Raw genomic sequence first — 19,719 nt, forward strand, 5'->3', positions numbered from 1 at the left:
TGAAGCTGTAATGAGCTGTGATCTTGCCACTGCACTCCAGTGTAAGTGACAGAGTGAGACCCTTTCTCTCTCTGTCTCTCTCTCTCTCTGTCTCTGTCTCTCTCTCTCTCACACACACACACACACACACACACACACACACACAGACACACACACACACACATGCACACACAAGGTAGTTCAACTGTTCTGGCTATTCAGGTCCAGGATTTTTTTTTCTATTTCTGAAAAGAGTGATATTAACAGTTTGATAAGGATTGCATTGAATCTGTTGATGGCTTTAGACGGATTGGACATCTTAACAGTATTAAGCATTCCAATTTGGAAACACGGGATGCCTTTCTATTTATCTGTGTCTTATTTAATCGGCATATAAGTTTTCAGTATATAAGTCTTTCACGTCCTTGGATAAGTTTATTACTAACTGTTTTATTCATTTTGTTGATATTATAAATAAATTTTTTTTTATTTTTTATTATGTCTGGAAACACTATTGTTTTTGTGTGTTGACTTTGTATCCTGCAACTTTTTTGCTTATTAGTTCCAACTTTTTTTTTTTTTTTTCTTTTTTTTGCTGTGGAGTCTTTAGAGTTTTCTGCATATAAAATCATGCCATCTGCAAACAGAGATATTTTTTCTACTTTTTGCTGGCTTTGATGCCTTTTGTTTATTTTTCTTCATTGCCCTAGCTGGGACTTCCAATACTATCTTGAATAGAAGCGGCAAGAGTGGGCATTAATGCCTTGTTCCTGATTATCTAGGAAGAGCTTAGTTTTTCACCTTTGAGTATATTGTTAGCTGCGGGTTTTTCACATATGGCCTTTATTATGTTGAAGTAATTTTTCTATTCCTAGTTTGTTAAGTGTTTTTATCATGAAAAGGGGTTGAATTTAGTAAAATACTTTTCCCCCCTACGTATATTGAGAAGATCACTCTTCATTCTACTAATGTGGTGTGTCACATTGATTTGTTTTTGTATGTTGAACCATCACTGCAACCCAGGAATAGATCCCTCTTGGTCATGATGTATGATACTTTTAGTATGCTGTTAAATTTGGTTTGTTAGTATTTTGTTGTGAATTTTTGCATCTGTGTTCACTGGGGCTATTGGCCTGTCGTTTTCTTTTCTTGTAGTCCTTGTCTAGCTTTGGTATCCCTATCACCATAATGCTGGCCTCATAAAATGAGTATGGAAATGTTCTCTTCTCTTCTATTTCTTAGAAAATTCTGAGAAGAATTAGCATTATTTTTTTTAATGTTTTGTGTAATTCTCCAGTGCAAACATCTCATCTGGGCTTTTCTTTTTTGGGAGGCTTTTAATTACTGATTTAATCCCCTTAATAGTTAATGATCTGTTCAGATTTTATATTCATGATTCGGTTGATAGGTTGTATGTTTCTAGGAATTTATCTACTTTTTCTGGATTATCCAAGTTATTGATGTGTAATTATTCACAGTAGGTTCTTTTAATCCCCTCAAAGTCACTAAGATTCTAACTGGGAAAATATTTACTCTTTTGTATCTCCTTTTAAGATAGCTTTCTTGTTCCTTCCCCCACCTGCCTTCTCTCATTGGTAGAAACCAAATTCACTAAATTATGGAAATTCAGTCATGAAAACGTGGGGAGAGATGGTGTCTTCCTCATGACGCTTTTTCTTTTTTTTATTTTATTTTTTTATTATACTTTAGGTTTTAGGGTACATGTGCGCAACATGCAGGTTTGTTACATATGTATCCATGTGTTGGTTTGCTGCACCCATTAACTCGTTATTTAGCATTAGGTATATCTCCTAATGCTGTCCCTCCTCCCTCCCCCCACCCCACAACAGTCCCCGGAGTGTGATGTTCCCCTTCCTGTGTCCATGAGTTCTCATTGTTCAATTCCCACCTATGAGTGAGAACATGCGGTGTTTGGTTTTTTGTCCTTGTGATAGTTTCCTGAGAATGATGTTTTCCAGTTTATCCATGTCCCTACAAAGGACATGAACTCATCATTTTTTATGGCTGCATAGTATTCCGTGGTGTGTATGTGCCACATTTTCTTAATCCAGTCTATCGTTGTGGGACATTTGGGTTGGTTCCAAGTCTTTGCTATTGTGAATAGTGCCGCAATAAACATACGTGTGCGTGTGTCTTTATAGCAGCATGATTTATAGTCCTTTGGGTATATACCCAGTAATGGGATGGCTGGGTCAAATGGTATTTCTAGTTCTAGATCCCTGAGGAATCACCACACTGACTTCCACAATGGTTGAACTAGTTTACAGTCCCACCAACAGTGTAAAAGTGTTCCTATTTCTCCACATCCTCTCCAGCACCTGTTGTTTCCTGACAGTTTGTGATCTCCAAGAGCCCTGTGTAATTTATACAGCCTGAGAGGCCTCCTAACAGTTTTAAACTCAAAGACCTTAAAAGTAATTTAGTAATAGTGTTAAAAAATCCATATTATTTGTATCTTAAAATATATAAATCATTCCTGGTTAGTCTGTGTTTTAATATCTTGGAGGAAAGGACTTTCCTTTAAAGCAGAAATTCTATAGTTGAATGACTCAACAAAAGTTCTACTTGTTCAGGCTCTCCGTAGGATACAGCAGTGACCAACTCATGGCCCAAGTGATTAACTGCATCAGGGCCAGAATCTTTTCTGGTCTGAGTGGCAGTAAGTACATCATCACAAGAGGCTTTCTCTTTTAGCAGATCTTGCCTCTTCTTTCTTTGAAGATACAGGCCCTTCACCTCATGAACCAAACAATCAGTAAGCTTTGAAGGATTTTTAATTAAAAAAAGCATAACGCAAGATAAATTCAGATGAGCAGCCTCTGCTTTTTAACCATGTCAAGTTTGTTTTTTCCTCCTTGCGTTTAGTTTTTTTACTGAGACAAGCACACAAGATAGCTTCAAGATTGCTGTAAGCTATTTGTTTTCTGGTTGCTTTTTTTCATGATGAAGGAAGAACCCATTGAATATTCCTATTCTCTCAGCATAAGGCTCCTGGCTTCATTCTGTGAGGTCTGCCACCCAGGAGACACTGAAGTGTGTAGACTGTGCTGTGATATCCAATGAGATTCCTAAATAAAATAGAAGAAGATTTAACATCACCCTCCCAAAGCATTCATCAATGGGACATACTAGATAATGGCCATGTGACTACTAATATTTTCTAATATGACTTTGAGTCATCGTTATGGACAATTTAACATTAAGAGAAAACCATAGGGCTCTGGTTCTTAGACAACAAAAAGATAAAATATTTTAAGCTAATGCAATTAAAAAGAATAATATTGATATTCAAGTGTTTTGGTTGCACTAATTATACTTAAGATCTTAGGATGTTTGTTTACGAGTTGAGGTCTGTCCAGGTGTGGTAAAAGAGAACACACAGACACAGCAAAACTGTTTTCTAAGAATATGAGCTAATTTATTTACACAGGTTTTCTGAAGAGAGATATTCTAGCATTTTTTCAGGATACATTTACGCATTATTTAACTTGTAGGAAGATGGGCACCGGGCATTCTTGTATGTAGAAAATTCTATGACTCTATGCAAAACGATTAATTCTATAGATAAAATAGCATGAAAATAATGCTTTCCTATGAAGACTAGTTAGGCCAGTTTATGAGGATATGTTTCATGGATATTCACTCTCTTAAAATACACACACATACATAAACACAAATACTGTTTTTTTAAACAGTCCTGACCACTTTAATCTATGCCTTTTATATAGAATTTATTAAGGGACCACAAAATTTTAAATCATTTTATAATACCTCTTCTGAAATAGAAATATGGGTATAAACATTTTAATATTTTAAATAGAAATAGAAATCAGAAAAATACCATGCGTTCTTAAATAGCAAAGAGACTTATAAGACACAGAAATGACCCAATGCTTGAAATATAATTCTCACATACTGTTACTGTGTTTTAGTATATCAAATATAGGTACTGTAAAGATTTTAATTACTTCACTCTCCTCATCCTGATCAAATAATAAGTTTAAAATGTATCATTCTAATGGGATTTAGAAAAGACATAATGTCAACAGATCTTTTATAATTACCACTGCATCCCTTGTCACATTGTCCAGTGCACATCTGCAATGGAGATCGGTGTCTGTCTTGACTTGTGTACCTGCTTTAAATGAGAAAGTTTCAAAATGTAATTTTGTTGTCATGATAAGGAACAGAATTACTCAATAAAGATGAAGTAGGAATAGTGCAAACACAGTCAAGGTAAATAGGTTTAACTTGATTGTCAAGCGAAGGCAAAAAGGAAAAAAAAAAGAGTGTGTCGGTTCATCTGATTGCAACATAATTCTAAGAATTCTGCCTTATACATATTCTGATTCTATGACATAGTTCTAAGAATTCTTCTCTATATAGCTCCTTATTCTATGTCGTCGAATCAGAAAGTACATCTACACAGTTTTTAAGAGTTGTTTTCTAGAACTTACTTTCCCTTTGGGGTAAACAATTGCATCAAACAGATGGTGTCTAGCTTATTCCCAGTGCAATACTAAGTAAGGAAAATACAGAATTTCAATATAATAATTCTGCTCAAAATACAATAATTTTGAGACAATAAGAATAAAATGTATCTAATACCTTTGTATATTTTAAAATTATTTCTTTTATGGGGGGATTTAATTATTTTACATTTTTAAGTGAGATCCTTGAAGTAATATTTGCAGGAAGTATAAGTTAACTGGGCAAAATTCTATCCAATTAGTGTGTTGATTTAGAGTGGAAAAAAGACAGATGAGAATGAAGGAGTTTTCCAGATTTCATGTGGTATAATATACTCCCAGAAATTGTTCCCCAGGGTTCTTCTTTTTTGTTCTTCCACGAGGTACTACCCAACTTTTTTCTGTGTTTGCCATGTAAAATGTAAGTAGTAGAATAAAAAAGCAATGACTCTTGGTTTATGAATTCATTTTACAGTAGATTCACAGAGTTTGGGGAATGAGAAGGGGTAAGGGGTGAAGGACTAGATATTTTTCAACCTTAGTTATGAACAACATTTTATAATTTATATTGATTAAAAAATTGAGAAGAAAGGCAGGTGTGGCAGCTCACACCTGTAATCCTAGCACTTTGGCAGGACAAGGCAGGAGGATTCCTTGAGGCCAGGAGTTCAAGAACAGCCTGAGCAACACTGGAAGGTGCTATCTCTACCAAATAAAAACAAAAGAGCGCGTAGAAAGTCTAGTCACATGTTATCACTGATGAAATGCGTGGCTGCTGCATTTTGCATACAGTTGCCATACTTACTGTGGACAAATGATGCAAATTAAATTTCCACAGTTTTGCCCTCAATTTTGTATCCTCTTGCTAAGAATAAGCAGTCTTCATTTTTAAAAGAAACTTGGCTACGATCTCCTCTTTAATCTTGGTAGAACCAACTAAGCTTCTTAATAAAAAATATATTAGTAAGATCAGAAGATGTATTGTTAAAGTCATAATAATAAAAGAAGCACTGAAAAGAATAATTAGTAGTTCAGTGAAGAAAGGCCCCATGTTAATCATCATGATAACTTTTTAGTGGGGTAAGAAGTTGTGGGGGGAAGATGGAAATGTGGATTTTGAGCTTTTCATTAAAACCAATTTCAGGACAATGCCTTTGTATATGCATGTTCACATCTTTAATCTACAATCAAAGCACCAGTACTTTAATGTATCTAGCTGATTCAGACTTAGTAATAACTCTTTAAAACCTTATTTTCTTTTGTGTAACCTGAGTATTAATCTTATAACAAGGTTGATGATCAAATGAGGGAATTCATAAAAATGCACTTTGAGAAGAGTTAAGTTTAAGCCATATGAAATTGCTAATAATCAACGATTTTTAATTATAAAAGGCACTTTTATATGGTTCAATATAATACATAATGCTATGCAAATGTAATACCTTGCTAATAAAACCAAAGGAAGCTAGGAACTGATTGCAAAGATAAAGCGATAAATGAGAGAAGATAGTGCAAAAGTAAAGATAAAAAATTCATTTACTTATGTTTATTTTGATGGAGATCTAAAAGATAACAAAAAAGAAAATGGTAAAAATATTTATTGATAGTAAATTCATGGCTGTGCATAGTTTAACAAACATGAGATTATGCATATTTAAGCCATTAGTATCTTTTTTTTTTTTGACACAGGGTGTTGCTGTCACCCTGGCTTGAGTTGCAATGAGGCAATCACAGCTCACTCCAACTTCAGTCCCCCAGGCTCAAGCCATCCTCCTGACTCAGCCTCCCATGTAGCTGGGACTACAGGCATGCACTGCCACCGATGGCTGATTTTTTTAAAAATATAATTGTACAGGTGAGATCTCACTATGTTGCCCAAACTGATCTCCAACATCTGAGCACAGGCAATTATCTTTTTATTTTTCAATTCGAAACCACTCTATGTTATTGCGACAACTTTGAGTTTATAAAAGTATCAAACAAAAAATAAAAACCCATTTTTTCAAGATTTAAAGAAACTGACTAGATCAGTGTATTATCTTCTGAGGCTTAACTTTTCCTTTTTTTTTTTTTTTGCTTTTTATTTCCCTTCTCAAAGTTTATAGCTAAATTTCACACACACACACACATGCGCATGCACACACACACACACACACTCTTATTATTTATGGTATATTAATATAATAGCCAGATGAAATTTTATATATTATATGTATATAATATATTGCCAAATGAAAGCATATGTGTATCTATACAATAACTATCTACCCAAATTAAATTGTGAATTATAGTCATGTATACACACACACATGAATGCACACACATACACATCTATCAATTTGTTTGTAATGAATACATAGTTTCTGTTTACTAAGACATTGACTTACAAAGAGGAAAATTTCTTAAAACCAAAATCTCAACTTTTCTATGCCTTTGTGTAATGCTTGTCTTCTATAATTTCTGGGTGTCACTCTAATGCTATGGCTTCTCTATCACTTGGCCTTCCTAAGGAATTAGTTTGGTCTGATTTGGAAGTCACATATGTAACCACAAAGATATTATTTCCGTGTATTTACATATTTAATTCCCAATTATCTTGGCAAGCACATATTGCTAGATGTAAGCCATTCTGCTGTGTTTATATGTTCTCCTATTCACAAATCACAGAAGCAACCAGTGACTGTTTTCAGATGGATTCATTAAGCAATATAATTTAAATATATACTGTACAAAACCAAATGTTTAAATAAAATTATCTAACCAAGTTTTTTGAAAAGTACAATTAAGTTTTTTTTTTCATCTGGATTCTCAGTGCACACATGCAGAGGTAAGACTTAACATCTGTATAAAATTAAAAGAGTTAGCCATATAGTCTAGATAATCACAAGTTGTCATACTTCTGTTTAGGTTGGAATTGCTTAATGATTTCAGAATTTTAAATATTGTACCAAAATCTTACATAATATGGAGCCACATTTGTACTTTAGGTGCACTTTCAAAAAATAATATAGATTCTTTTGGAGTTGTGACCCATTTAGCAGAAATCAATTTATTCATTAGACATGATTATCTTTCATATTTGACCTTCTGGAAGTCTCTATTAGATTTTTATCTTCTATTAGAGTCATATGAAAGTTTATACAAAGACATTCAAGGCACTACAGTTGCTTTAAATTTATGAAGCCAGATAATAAATCTTTGTATGTCTTTTATTCTCTTATGAAAGCATGTCAGTGCTCCTGCTACTTGTCTAGGATAATATTCAGAAGTAACTCTAGAACACTGGCTGCAATTGTCTGTGCTTTGGAGTGCCAGCTGAAGATCTTTGGCACTATTTTCATAAGTAGGAAAAACAAAAACAAAAAACAAAAACCCACCCACCTAAGTTGTGATAAAAATGTGAGGTGAACATTTTCAGTGGTAAAGAGAAGTCTGTATCTTGATTCTTCGTCTGTGACATCATTTATTGTGTATCTGGAAAACAGCCATGTGTTCTAGTGGTCTAGAAGGTATGTTTACCTATCTTGGTTGCAGACAATACTTGTATGATTTCGACAGGATAAAAGAAAATTTAAGTGTATGAATAACTGAGATATGGTGAGTTAGGAAAAGTTCTTAGTAATTGTAAACTTTAAGTCACAGGGATGTTTCAAGGAATCATCAGTGTTGGATTAGCAGGTCATTGAGAGAAAGGATATATATTATATTTACAGAATAAAGGCAAAAACACCATACTTTATTTATCTGCAGATCAACTATAATTTTGAAAATGTGATCATTATATATGTAAAACTCTTCCCCCTATAATTCTTTTAGGTTATCTGTCCCCCTTACCAGGGTACACATTTCTTTATGAATATTTTCAAATTAAGATACAAACACTTTTTTTTTTTTTTTGAAATGGAGTCTCACTTTTTCACCAGGCTGGACTGCAGTGGCGTGATCTCAGCTCACTGCAATCACCGCCTCTTGAGTTCAAGTGATTCCCCTGTTTCAGCCTCCCAAGTAGCTGGGACTACAGGTGTGCACCACCACATCTGGTTAATTTTTTGTATTTTGGTAGAGACAGGGTTTCACCATGTTGGCCAGGATGGTCTCCATCTCCTGACCTCTTGATCCACCTGCCTAGTCCTCCCAAAGTGCTGGGATTACAGGCATGAGTCAGGTGCCTGGCCAAGATGCAAACACTTTTGTTGAAGTTTTAGCTTACTTATTATTGCTGATTAATTTCTGTGTTGTGTCAAGTAAGGTAAAATTGCTTTTAAAGGGTGTTCAGGAAGTTGAATATATATGTGGAACTCAGCCAGAAATTTCTCCTAATAATGCTACTTACTAGGCTTGTTTATGTTATAAGATGAATTTAAGATGAATTTCTGGGAGTAAAGTGTTTATTGGAGAGATTAATGTTTTTGAAGTATCAGGTGTTGGCTCTTTAAAAGACATTAAAACTCAGTAATAAACATTCTCTGGTTCCCTCTCAAGTTTCAGAGAATTGCAAAATATTATTATTTTATTCAGAAACTTCTCTCTATTCTTCTGTATATGTATATATGAAACAGATTTTGAAAGGTTTGAAGCCAGTCCTTCAAATGCTTTTGAAGGAATTAAAAGATCCAATGCTAGTTAGTGGCCGAGAGTAACAATCAAAGCAACACCTTTACCACATTAAAAAAATGCTTGGAATTAGTTGGACCTCGTGTTCTTTGTACTCAAGCCAACAGTTGATTTCAAAAGATTGCTTTAGAATGTTTTGAAACTAAATTTATCAACAACAGAGGGTAAGAGGGAACAATGAATTTATCTGAGGTATATATCCCTCTCTCAATGAAAATATTACTCTTATTTATTTGAATGTGAATATGTTGAAGAGGCATATACTAGTAGGTTCGGTGAAGAAATTAAATTGGCAGAGCCGAAAATCCATTTGAGTGAATAAACACAACGGTATTTTTTATATAGAAAATTGATAGGTATGCCTGTTTTCATTGTTGAAAGAACAGAATTTAGTAGATGATTTCTCCTTCAGAGAGCAATTTGGATTCAACTCATGAGAAGTGGTGAACTCAAACCATTGCCATCTGACAGTTGTTTAGCAATTAATATTAAACATGTCAGTGACCTTGATCTGGTTCTCTTAGACATGTGTTTATCACAATAAACTGTCATCCCCTCCTCTGACCCGTGGATGTTTAAACTGATTATCCACAGAAGTAGTTGGGTTCTTTTAGGTTAGAACTAACATTCTTCTTATGTTTTCTGGAGCGTGACGGTATAGAGAAAAATCAAGTTTATCTCAGGAATTTTAATAGCCTCAGAAATACTAAACCTCTGCTCTACATAATTATGAAGGGAAAGACATTCAAATTAAAGACAAAAGCATTTGACATGTTAACACTTAATTTCTGGAATAAAGTATGAACTGTGTTTGATTTATTTTTTCTCTCTAGGAAAGCACATACCTGGCTCTTCTCCATTTATATGATGCTGAATCTTTAAAGAATGTCATTAATTCCTTAGCAAGAGGATTTGGGACAGAAATAATTAAAAAATGTTTGGGCTTATGGCTTCGAGGGACCTTAGGTAGACATCAGGAAGTATCCTGATTTGTTCTTCAGAGAGAAGTTACTCTGCTTATGCTTAAGTTTCCTTTGAAGACTTTTAGTAAGTCCTCAAGACTAGACCTAGCTCATTCTAACAACTTCATAGAGTCTCTGATTATTGATAAAATGTAAATAAATCCTCATTTTCCATGAAGAGGACCCTGATTGCTTCTTAATCTGTAAACACTATAGACTGACTTTCTATAAATCCCATGAATATTTTCTACGGAAAGTACTTAAGCTGTGTGACCAGGCCAGAGATATTATGAATTTTCTCAAGCAGTCTGTTACGAAGATTTTTTCCTAAAAGTTGTCAATATGTTCATAAGGAAATTTTATGAGTCAGGATGGTATGATTCACCTGAGATGACTGGCAAAATTGTAATTTCTTGCTTAATTGTTTAGTAAGTCCTTAAAGCTTTTTGTGGTTCTAAGATTTTTAATCAGTGTGTTGAAAGTGAGGCAGTGGGTGATCTTCTCAGCGAAGAAATATTTTACTTACCTGAGTAAATTGTTATAAAAGTGTTAAGTCCAGTGATCATGAAATATAGGTTATATGCTGGTTTATCTCATAAAATAAAATTATCAGAGGCTGAGTATTTTATTGATGCATCAAGAGTCAGAAAACACTATGCTTAGATTGTGTGGGCCCTCAACTGCTCTAGTTTTGGGTTTCCTTGAACACAAACATTTATTTATTGACATTTTCTACCTGGTCCTTTTAGACATTTGAGTTTGCTGTCTTGATACTATGTAGAATCAATTTTAACTTATGTTAGTTTCTCTTTTTTTTTATTTCAGTAACTTTATTAAAAGCTATATCTCTTAATCCTAAAACGTAATGGTAGTTGGTTAATTTACCTCTGCCAACTCAAAATTAACAATGATGTATTCAAAATATTGAAATGTATTAGCCTTTTGAGAAAACTAAAAAGTTTTCCATAAAACACGGCTTATGAAAGTTAAGAATATGATATACTGTAGTTATTTGGTTTATTTTTCATTGCTTCTTTATCCATAACGTGATGTCAAATTGGTTACAGTCATTCTGGATGGACTCAGTCTATACTTGCTCCGGAAACTGTTTACAATAGTTTTAACACTGTACTTCTTACATTCACTAACTGATGTGGAGAATCCTAAACACTACCTTACCAGCCTCATTCATAGTTATAAAAGTGCCTACATTTTACAAAAGCACTTTTAAGGCACAATAAAGGTTAACATTCTAGGTAGTATAAACACACCCCAAAATGCAAGTAATAGATAATTCAGAGATGTGGACTTTATTGGGCATTATATTTATATGGGAATTATATTTAAATTTGATGACATTTTATATAAAGCAAATATACAGACCTAGTAAGTTTGGCATATTCATTAGGTTATCTTTAATATTTTTTTTTCTAGAAATCAGGTGACAATTGTATCTACGATAAAAATTTTTATACAGAACCTACTGCCTCAAACTGAATCCCATCAAGAAAATTAGTTTCTATTGTACTAGTAACTCAAAATAAATTATGTTAGTTTCTTAATTTCAAGTATAGCTAAGGGTAGTGACACAACGCCAAGATAAGCAGAATCATTGTTAGGTCAGATCTAATGAGTACAGCAGAGCAAGGAAAGGAGTTCAGAACCTTGAAGAGCTCCTTTTGCAAATTGATTCTCTGGAGGAATTATTTGTGTTTACCCCTCTCCTGGGGAAACACTGTTACAAGTCCTTACCTTATGGGCCACCATCTTCCATTCATGCACTTTCAGTATTCATAGCAGTTGGAATAAATTGATATAAAATTATTCAGTCCAGTGATTCAGAAATATAGGTTAAATACTGGTTTATATTATAAAATGAAATTGTAAAAAAAAGAGTTATAATCTCTTTTAGGGGTGAGATAGAATGCTTGAAGCTCATGAGTGGAGTAAGAACCCTACTGTCCTTGATATTAGTTAGTTGATCCCTTGAGTGGTCTACCTTAGCCATAGCAAAGCTGGAATCTGTCATTAACTTGTCCCTGGTCATAATTATGAAGGTTATAGTTAATATTTCTTCAAGGCAGAGGTAGGAAAAGTTTTTTATATCTTTATGTCTTCTTTCTTATAATAGGAGACAAAGATAGATAAAGAAAACAAAGAGAAGTAATAGAATAATATGATTCAGAGACTCTAAGAGGTTTTGATGTTTAATCGATTGGCTTTTCTATAACACTCTAGAGGCACTGTAGTTTATATATATTTCAAGGATGATTGGCATGTATGCTACCCCCAGAATTCCTCTTAAAAAGCAAAATAAATTAATCACAAATTATATCTTGAATGCTAAGCATATTACTTATGCTGAACTAAATATGTTGTCAGATAAATTGGGAATGTAACACAAAGTACCTGCCTTCAAGGGGCTAACAACCAGAATAATGCTCACCAACAATTAGAAATACAAAAGAGGTTTTATTCAAGTTTCAAATTATGTATTTCTGAGTATCGGTAGAATAGAAACAATATAAAACTTTAGGCAGGACTAGTCTGAGGTAGCTTAAGAAGAGAGAGAGAGAGACAGAGTGGAAAAGAAACCATCAAACTTTTAGTTACGAGGAGAAAAAAAAAACCTATCATGAATAGGCACATTGGTATGCTAAATTTTAAAAAATATATTTATGTAGCTTGGTCAGTGTGAACATATCTCTAAGGAAAATTACTGAAAGATATTTAACTAAGTCTTATAACTGTAATTTTTAGGGTTTCTCTGTTTCTTGTAGCTATATACTCCTTAAGCATAGAAAGTTTAACTTACAAAAAGTAAAACATTTGAACAAATCTTGAGTAAAATAACAATACGACAAATGAATCATAAAAATGCTTTTGCCATTTTATATTGAATAATAGGGTTAAAGTATATGTTATAATGGGGTTTACTACCAAAATAATGAAATATAGGTTTACATGTATACATTATGAGTCATTGATTTATAAACATGGAAGCCATCATCAGTTACAAAACATTTCTTAACTGTAGTTTCTCCAACTCAAGCTGATACACAATGAATGTTTTCCTCCAATAGTGAATAGATTGACCATCTTTACTTTGACATTATTTGAGGTCCTGCCTACATCAAATTGGAAAAAAATGTATGCCTGCTGTTACATTAGAAAAAGTATACTTTTACAGTGGTTTCAGATTATGTATAGCAAGGAATGTGGATTTTAAAGTACAATGCAATAAATTATTCCTTCATTTAAACATATTTGTGTATTGCCTATCAATCGAAATATTATGAAAGTCAGTTTTGCGTACTTAAAGGATGAATATGTCTGGGAAATAAGTCAGCTTGAAAAACAGCCAAATTGTAGGTAGGTATGTTCTGTAGTGAAAATAATATTCTGTGTGACTATTAAAAGCCTGGGGACTAAGGAAGAGAATAGAAGGACCCTGTAAAAGTAGCCAACAAAGTGGATCATGCCAGCTATCGGGATTATAATGCACCAAAGCCAGACTCTTGGGAAATTTGAAACATAAATATTTTTCTCCATGTTGTCTAAAATTTATTTTTAATTCTATTTTTTGATAACACATTGAACACTATTAATTCAAAATAAAAGCATGGGTAATCAATGGAAAATATTTTATTTCCTTCCTTCCTTCCTTCCTTCCTTCCTTCCTTCCTTCCTTCCTTCCTTCCTTCCGTCCTTTTGACAGAGTCTCACTCTGTCACCCAGGCTGGAGTGCAGTAGCATGATCTTGGCTCACTGCAACCTCTGCCTCCTGGGCTCAAGCAATTCTCGTGCCTTAGCCTCCCAAGTAGCTGGGATCACATCTAGCTAATTTTTGTATTTTTTTAGTAAAGATGGGGTGTGCCATGTTGGCCAGGCTGGTCTTGAACTCCTGGCCTCAAGTGATCTGCCCACCTCGGCCTCCCAAAGTGCTGGGATTACAGGCTTGATCCACCACACCTGCCTGGAAAATATTTTAATGTAATAAGTGAACGTCTTAAATGACTTGACATTTTCCATTCTGTTTCTTCATAGAAGTAACCTTATACGTCTAAAGTCCTCACGTAATATGTTTTTAGAGGTGTAATAAAACAAAACCCCAATACTGTTTTTTTACCTTTTCATGGTAAGTTGTGCAATTCCTTTAGTAGAAGACATATTTTATTTACATTTTTAATTCAATGAAAGATACATTTGGATAACAGCTAACACATATATTACCAACCATGTGGCAGGCATTATTCTAAGCACTTCACTTAATTCCCACAGTAAGTGCTGGGATAGGCACTACTTGACAAATGATGAAAGTGAGGCACAAAAAGGCTACAAAAAGGTCACCAAGTGATTCAGTCAAGAGCCTGGCTCCCAAACCTGCCTTCTTTATTATACTGCACTGCTTCTTCTTACATGCACACACTGTCCCCAAAGAAACAAAAGACTTAAATTCATATTCATTGGATAACAACTAGTGATATAAAAGTATATTGGGAGAAGGGAAGAGTGGTTGGAGAGAAAAGTGGTTTTGATAGGTAGATGAAGAAATAGCATAGCTGCAGATGTTTGAAGGTAGAAGAAAAAGGTTTTGACTTAGAGGTGGGAGTGGTGAGGAGGGAATTAGGAAGGAAAGCAGCAAAAAGAAAGAAAAAAAGGGGACATTTTGCATATTCTTCATTTTACCTGAAAATGGTCTTGTCCTTTTACTACCTTTTCTTTTGTTCAAAGTGCACAGTGTTCACTGCATTCACATTGTCAAAGAGATCATGCTGACTTTATGGCAAGGGTCAAAAGCGTCAGTGTGGAAAACAAGACGGCATATTTGAAAAAGTTTCAGATTTTGGAGTCTGAGAGACTCAACTTCAAATCTTGGCTCTGACATATGTTTCCTATATTGTACTAGCTATTACATCCCTCACCTATAAAACTGAAATAATATGTTTTTCATAGTTTTTTGAAGCAAGTTAAGCAAGATAATGCTTGCAAAGCATCAGGTACTGTTTCTTTCCACATAATACCACATTGAATAAATGGTAGCTCTTGTTATTTTAAACTCACCTTTGCTTATTAATGTCGTTGTATCCTATAATTTCACCTAATGTAAATGAAAGCAAGGTAATCTTAATGATACTAAAAATTGATCCAATTAATAAAATTTGACAATGTAATATTTTTATAATTGGTAATCATGTCTACAAGATTGATTTCATTTCGAGAACTGATTTGCTGTTTGAAAGGGGTAAGAATTGGGAAAATATGTCAGTAAAAGAATCACAGCGATATTTACTTATCTTCATTTTCCATTGTGGATATTGCAAGGGCTTGGTTAATGGATTGTACTTTAAGTGTTGACCCAGAGAGAATTTGAAGGAAAATACAACAAAGCTTCTCAAGTTTATGAGAGTGATGCAGATATATTCATATGTCAAAGGCTCAATGCAACAGCTGAAAAAAAAAACAAACTATCAAAGCCTGGGGTTATCATCAAGAGTATCAGAAGTATGTTAAAAGTGTATGTTGTTTTTGAAAACAATTCTTAAGCATAGAAAAGAAATTGCTGAGCTACAGCAACATTTTGTTTATGATCTTGAACATCAGTATCCCTTATGACTTTATATAACTAAAGATGATATGAGGAGCAATATTCAGCAAGGCTGGCCTCAAACAACATGGTTTATTAAGCTTACCATTTCCGTTTGCAAGGATATGCTTTTGAAAATATTCCAGAAATTTATTTTTTCTGTCAAGGAAGAGAACTCAAGAGAATTCTCAGCATTGAAACCAACTTAGAAAAAATTGAACAATGTGTTATTGCACAAATTATACATTGAAAATGCAAAGAAATAAAAATAGTGTCCTCTACTGCTTAAATGATTGAGAAATGGAAAGACTTACTAGAGAGAGTATGAGAGTAGTATCTGTGAACTCTCACCTACACTGGCAAAGGATTTATGACTCAGTTGATCACGTATGGCGGCTTGGAATTAGTTTCTCCTCCAGTCTTCTCTGTAATAGTAGAAAAGAAAAATAAATATATCACAACATTTTCCGAAAAGGCTTCTCAGATCATCATCATAGACAATTTCTTCATTAAGTGTATTTTTTCCTGTAATTGAAACATTTATCAGTCGTTCTTTAATTAAAATTGTATGTAAATGTAATCAAATCAGCAGAAATGCTAGGCAGATTTTCTAAGAGTAAGCAGAAAAGTAGATTTTTTTCTTATTATCGTTTTAATTTTACTACTGTTAATACTGGAAAAAGAGTTGAATTTGTTTAGGGCTGCCATAAAAAGTACCAAAAGCTGGGTGACTTACAACAAAAGAAACTATCATTTCCCAGTTGTAGAGGCTAAAAATCTGAAATCAAGATGTTGGCAGGGTCACTCTTCTTCTGAAATCCGCAGAGAAATCGTTCCTTGTGTCTTCCTAGTATCTGGTGGTGTGCGGGCAGTCTTCCGCATTTCTTGACTTACAGATGCATTTCTCCAGTTCTCTGTCTTCACATGGTGTCTCTGCGTATTTTCACATCCTCCTCCCTCTGTGTGTGTCTATCTCTTTGTCCCAATTTCCTCTTTTAGTCAGAGCAAAAAATCATATTGGATTAGGGCCCACATGAATGGCCTCATTTTAACTTGATTTTACCTCTATAAAGACCCTGTTTTCTATTTCCTTTCCTTCCTTCCCTCCCTCCTCCCTCCCTTCTTTATTTTTTCTTTTCTCTTTCTTTCCTTCTTTTTTCTCTCTCCTTCCTTCCTTCCTTCCTTCCTTCCTTCCTTCCTTCCTTCCTTCCTTCCTTCCTTCCTTCCTTCTTTCCTTCCTTCCTTTCATTTTTGTTTCTCAGAGTTTCACTCCTGTTGCCCAGGCTGGAGTACAATGGTGCGATCTCGGCTCACTGCAACCTCTGCCTCCCGGGCTCAAGCGATTCTCCTGCCTCAGCCTCTGAAGTAGCTGCGATTACAGGCACCCACCACCATGCTCGGCTAATTTTTGTATTTTTAGTTGAGACGGGGTTTCACCATATTTGCTAGCCTGGTCTTGAACTCCTGACCTCAGGTGATCCACCTGCCTCAGCCTCCCAAAGTGCTGGGATTACATGCGTGAGCCACCGCACCCGGCCAAGACCCTATTTTCAAATAAGTTCACACTCTGAGGCATTGAGAGTTAGGACGTCAGTGTATCCTTTTGAGGGCCACACCATTAAACCTATAGCAAGTGGTGAGATAGAAGGCCTTGTAATTCTTTATCATATATTATTTTCTTTTGTTGGGTTTGATTTTTTTTCCACACAGAAATATTAAATTATCAAAATCTCAAAGAGGACAATTTTTAGCCTTCTTGTGGTAGGTAGGTGATGATATAATAGTGACATTATGGCTTAAAAACCTTTGGTCACATATACTTGAGGATGCACATGACAGAGAACCCATAGAAACCAAGATATTGTTATAGTTTGATTTCAATTTAAGGAAACTTGATAGAAGAAAATTCACATTGCTTCAAAAGTTATATCAGAAATAAATGTTTGTCTTTGGAAGGATTCACTGCTTTACCAAATCTGTGCCCTTGCTTCCAATGCAAACCCAGCCTTGAAATAATGAAAATACAAATACAAAAATGATACAAAAACTAGATTCTTACAAAACATTTAGGAAACCTATTATATAAACTGATGTTTGCTTTTTTTCTTATAAAAGCTGAAGTTTTTTGTGCATATTTTAGGAGAATCTGGGTTTGTTTTTGTTTATTTTTGTTTATTTTTAAAGATCAAAGCTTGTTTCAAAGGTATAATGTAGAAGCATAGAATGCTTTGGTCCTCGCATTTAGTCCTGCCATTTGGACCATATTATATCCACAGATCCTGCATCATTATGTAACTATGATATTTTTTTCTCTAAGAGATATTCACAGACTCTGAAACTTTTACCCTGTTCCTTTCTCCAAGAAATAAAGTGATTCACAATACATATTGCAGGTTGACATAATCATCAGATATAAATTATAGTTTTATAAAACCCAATACTACTTGTCATAGGTACATTTTTATCCTGAACAAAAAAATAGAATCTGAGCGATTTGACTCAGAAAAATTGAGTTTTGTAGAAATGCTAATAAAAATTAAGCTAAAAACCTCACAATGTCAGAAATAATTAGAAACTTTGACATAAATAAGCCTGATTAGTGAATCAGTTACTTCTTATAAACATGCATAAAAAATAATCGATAATGCTAATTTTAAAGAATCAGAGAAATTTAAAAATTGGAAAAAAAAACTTTGCTGCATAGAAAATTATGCAATTAAATTAGTTTAATAGAAGTCATTCAAAAAGTCTCAGTAAATTCTGAAGTTATGCTTGCATACATTAGAACGTGATGTAAAATAAAGTTTACTATAAAAAGTTAAACAATTTAAGCATTAAAAAATAATTCAAAATGTCATTAAAAATGAAGATTTTTATAACAAGTGCTATTAAAATCCCATTATTGGCCAGGCATGCTGGCTTACGCCTGTAATCCCAGCACTTTGTGAGGCTGGGGCGGATGGATCACCTAAAGTCAGGAGTTCAAGAGCAGCCTGACCAACATGGTGAAACCCCGTCTCTACTAAAAATGCGAAAGTTAGCCAAGCGTGGTGGTGCATGCCTGTAATTCCAACTACTCGGGAGGCTGAGGCAGGATAATTGCCTGAACCCGGAAGGTGGAGGTTGCAGTGAGCCAAGATCGCACCATTGTACTCCATTCTGGACAACAAGGGTGAAACTCCGTCTTGAAAAAAAAAAATTCCATTATTAGTTTATTCATTTTATAGCTATTCCATAGGTGACTAACCTGAGTTAGGCAGTAGCAACTCATTGACTTGCGCTACATCTGTTAGCAAAACACCCATGGTTCCTACAACATGTCCTATAATCGCTCAAAGATAAATTAATACAGAAATAATGTTTTCAAATTATGAAACATACCATAGAAAAAACTGCAAAGTGCAATGTGAGTATAGATAGTGAGGCTTAACCTGGTGTGAATAGAGGATGATGTGAGAGGGGAAGAGTGATCCTCTTATCTCCATTAGTTAAAGGAGAAAACTGGGCTCCTCAGAGATTTCCTGACAAATCAGCAATGAAATTGAAAATAGAAAAATTACAAAGTCAAAATATCTTTGAACTCAGTATAAGCATTGGGTCAAAATAAAATGGATAAAATGACAAGATTAAAACAGTGCATTATTCCTGCTTAGAGGCCAAAGAGTATGTAACAAAATACTGACTTTTGGCTTTTTGTGTAACTACAGTTCTTCAATATTTGTTTTGTGAAACCATTTCTCTCATTTATTTCCACAGATTATGTGCACAGCATCTTTTAAATTTAAGTACATTTAATTTTTTAAAAAATTATCATGTGTGTTTCTCTCTCTCTCTCTCTCTGTCTCTCTCGCGTGTGTGTGTATGTGTATGTGTGTGTGTAATTGAGGATGTCTTAAAGTGTCACAAGATTAGAGGTGGAAATTGAATCCAAGTATTTTCTAAACAAATACAGTTGCTTCTTGACTTACCATGGAGTTACAGCCCAGTTAAAAATGCATTTAATACACCTAAGTTACTGAACATCATAGCTTGGCCTAGACTACTTTAAACATGATCAGAACATGCACATTAGGTTACAGTTGAGCAA

The 19,719-nt window shown here is 34.3% G+C and overlaps 1 protein-coding gene and 1 long non-coding RNA gene across 23 annotated transcripts in view; one reads left to right on the forward strand and one right to left on the reverse strand.

The window, feature by feature from the left end:
* Positions 1-19,719, forward strand: part of NRXN1 (neurexin 1) — a 1,136,968-nt gene that overhangs the window by 213,645 nt on the left and 903,604 nt on the right. The window lies entirely within an intron of this gene.
* Positions 2,757-17,965, reverse strand: LOC134732372 (uncharacterized). Its single transcript, XR_010115471.1, has 2 exons — positions 4,065-17,965; positions 2,757-3,068 (listed from the first exon to the last, which is right to left on the reverse strand). It is a non-coding gene; the product is annotated as an uncharacterized lncRNA (long non-coding RNA).

The sequence above is a fragment of the Symphalangus syndactylus genome, chromosome 14 (genome assembly GCF_028878055.3).
Source record: "Symphalangus syndactylus isolate Jambi chromosome 14, NHGRI_mSymSyn1-v2.1_pri, whole genome shotgun sequence".
NCBI lineage: Eukaryota > Metazoa > Chordata > Mammalia > Primates > Hylobatidae > Symphalangus > Symphalangus syndactylus.